Source organism: Canis lupus, chromosome 35, assembly GCF_003254725.2.
Source record: "Canis lupus dingo isolate Sandy chromosome 35, ASM325472v2, whole genome shotgun sequence".
In the NCBI taxonomy this organism is placed as follows: domain Eukaryota; kingdom Metazoa; phylum Chordata; class Mammalia; order Carnivora; family Canidae; genus Canis; species Canis lupus.
Genome location: NC_064277.1, coordinates 26,230,123 through 26,233,675, shown reverse-complemented (window position 1 = coordinate 26,233,675; position 3,553 = coordinate 26,230,123). Strand labels below are relative to the sequence as shown.

At 45.1% G+C, this 3,553-nt stretch overlaps 1 pseudogene; it reads left to right on the top strand.

Moving 5' to 3' along the window:
* Window positions 1-1,265: 1,265 nt before the first annotated feature.
* On the top strand, window positions 1,266-1,785 carry LOC125754404 (GTP-binding nuclear protein Ran-like; annotated as a pseudogene).
* Window positions 1,786-3,553: the final 1,768 nt, after the last annotated feature.

Sequence of the window (3,553 nt, the reverse complement as noted above, 5' to 3'; positions counted from 1 at the left end):
CAGACATCCACAAAGCTGGCAGCCAGCCCGGCCCAGAAGACAAAGTCTTTCGTTCACCTGTCAAGACTGTGCTCCTTCCTCAGGTCTCTTCCTGTGGAGCCTATCTGATTCCTTCAGCCAGGTGTGATGGAGCAGAGCGTGCTGACATCATCACCCAGGGTGAGGGGGTGAGCGGCTGGGTCGGAAGCCGCCAGGGAAGCTGGCATAAGATGCTGCTCTCAGCAGAGGCAGAGAGACTTTGGAGAGACTTGGATTTCTCTCCTCCAAACTGGTAGCTCTGAGGAAGAGGGAGGAGGGGGGCCAGGGCCGGTCCCCAGGAGGGTGAGGGAGTTCTCCCTACTTGCCTCTCTTGCCCTGGCTTCTTCCTTCTGTCAGGCCCTTCCCAGAAGTAAAGGACCCTTTCAAAGCTATGGAGAAACATTTAGCCAGACTTAAGTGAATCGGGCAGAGCCTTTAGTTATTACTATTATTTGGTGATTCTCTTTGCTGTTTTGACCAGCAAATATGCTATTCAGATTTTCTTAGAGCAATGGTGCTCTCAAAGTGTAGCCCCTGGGCAGGCATCACCAGGGAATGAATTTTCAGATGTGAATTCCTCCCCACTGACTCCCAACCCTCTTAAGTCAAAAACTCTGGGGGTGGGGTGGGGGATACCTAGCAATTTGGGTTTTACATGCTCTCCAGGTGATTCTGATGCACTCTAAGGTATGCAATCCACTGTTGAGAGGAGCGGAGTTCACTAGGGCCAGGCTTCCCAGGCAATTGCAGCTCCCAGAGAGTTCACACTCCAGCAAATGCACACCTTCTATTAGCCTTGCTCCCTGACTTCGCCTTAGCATTACCACCCCTCTCCCCAAAATATTATTTTACTGACTTCAAGCTTTATAAAATTTGCAATTTAAAGTTTTCCTCTGAGTGTGAATGTTATATTAGCATAGATTTCTCATAGAATGCAAAAGTCGCTAGTCAAATACATTTCAAAGCTGAAAACCCCTTGTTCCTGTCATCCCGTTAGTGAATTTATTTTACCCTACTACAAGCAATCCTATATGAACCTCATCAGCATTTTTTAAACAAAACGGTTACTTGTTTGAAAATGATTGTATGGAGTCAGACGGGCCGGAGATTTCTGGAAGCACCAGCGCTGTGGCTGCCCAGGGAGAACCCAAGTCCAGTTCAAGCTGGTGCTGGCTGGCGGGACGGCGGCACCGGCAAGACCACGTTTCGTGACACGTCACCTGATGGGTGAATTCGAGAAGTATGTAGCCACTCTGGGCGTGGAGGTCCCCTCGTGTTCCACGCCAACAGGGGCCCCATCAAGTTCCACGTGTGGGACACTGCCGGCCAGGAGAAGTTCAGCGGGCTCTGGGACGGCTACTACATCCAAGCCCAGTGTGCCATTATGATGTTTGATGTAACGTCAAGGGTTACTTACAAGAATGTGCCTAACTGGCATAGAGATCTGGTACGAGTGTGTGAGAACGTCTCCATTGTGCTGTGGCAATAAAGTGCATATTAAGGACAGGAAAGTTAGGCAAAATCTATTGTCTTCCACCGAAAGAAGAACCTTCAGTACTATGACATTTCTGCCAAAAGTAACTACAATTTTGAGAAGCCGTCCTGTGGCTTGCTAGAAACTAATTGGAAACCCTAACCTGGAGTTTGTCGCCATGCCTGCTCTTGCCCCCCAGAGGTGGTCATGATCCAGCCTCTGGCAGCACAGTACCAGCACGATCTAGAGGTTGCTCAGACGACCGCGCTCCCGGATGGGATGATGACCTGTGAGAAGTGGCAGCTGGAGGCCAGCGTCAGAAGTCTAGTTTTACAGGCACTGCCATGTGATGTCAGCGGTGCAGCGTGTTTGCCACTTTTATTATATAGCTGAGGCAGAACATGTGCTTAATCTTTGGGATGCTGAAGGAGATGAATGGGCTTCGGAGTGAATGTGGCAGTTTAATCAGTACCTTCATTTTTTTGGACCTGCATACTTAGCTGTTTTGGAACACAGTTGTTTCCTTCCTGAGTTTCAGATAATGAGACTGCTACAGTCCCATCACATTATCCAGTGGTGAAATCTCGTTTGTCACTGTCATTCCCATTCCTTTTCGTTAGAATCAGAATAAAGTTGTATTTTAAATATCTAAAAAAAAAAATGATGGTATGGAGGGAGGGGAGGTGGAAGAGGAAAGAATATATATATATATATATATATATATATATATATATATATATATATATATATAAATACACCCTCATGGACCTTCCCTGTGACAATTTCCCCAACCCCCCAGCCAGAATAAATTCTTCCAAATCTAGCTCCTACTGCATGGGCGAATATGAAATAAAATGAAATAAAATGTATAAAATGTTATTACTCAATGTTGGCAATAATATGATGAAAGAAACACTTCTGTACACTTCTCGGAGATGTAAATTGGAGTAAGTTTTCGGGAAAGCCACTGGGCAATAGAACCCATGACCCAGTAAGTCTTCTTGTTAGTATCTAACCTGAAGAAAATTTTAGGAAAATAATGGTCAATTTTTTAGGGGATCTGTCTAACCCACCGACTGACTATCCTTTTGATAACTGGCTCCCATGTGTACTGGTAATACAGCACAAAGGTTGAGGGCAGATTTTGGAGCTCACAACCTAGGTTTGAAACCTGACTCTGAGACAAGACACCTGTGTGACACGGGATAAGCAACTTAAATTTTCTGAGCTACAACAGCAGCATCCAATTAAAAAATGATATAAGTACTATCTCTCCCACGTGTTGGTTGTATGAGATGCCCCATTGTAAGCACTTGGCAGTGGCTGACACCCAGTTCACACTCAGGAATTGTAAACTAGTATTGCTTTATGATTTTATGTCTCCCTTCTATAGCTGACTGGCCGTAACATAAGCTGGATCTATCAGATTCTTCTCCTGGGAATTTGGCATTGTGACTCAGAGCCAGCTAGTCAGTCTATTTGTTGCTGGGAGCAGAGCATAAACCATATTCTTCCATGTGGACGAAGAACCTGTGAAGCCTCTTCAAAGAGGTTTACAACACAGCAGCAAAAGCAAGAAATAGTGTGAGTCCTGAGGGCTTCCCAAGCTTCAGTTCTGCTCTATCCTGGCAGCCTGGCTTTATTCTTGTCCTTGATTTCAGGAAACACTTAGTTCCTTCTAATACCTAGAAGAGCATGATGATTATTGCCTCTCTGTCCCTCAGGTCGAGTCTTTGCTGTCTTCTGTCCTGCTCTGTGCCTTGGGGACTGAGAGTGGGATTATCACCACCCACAGCCCCTTCCCCTTTTAACCACACCCCATGACCTTGTGTTTTCATTTTTGAGTTCTTTTTTAATTGCTTCAATCCTATTATGTTCTTCTATAACACAAAGCATATGCATGGATTTGCTTTTATTCCCTGAGTTATAGTTTTCTTTTAGACTAGGTTCTTTGTCTTTTCCTGTTATGCCTTTTCCCCCTCTGCAGAGCGTTTTACAGCTTCCATGTGGTTTTCCTTTTCATCTCATGGTTATCATGAGACACTTGTCCAGAATTTCTAT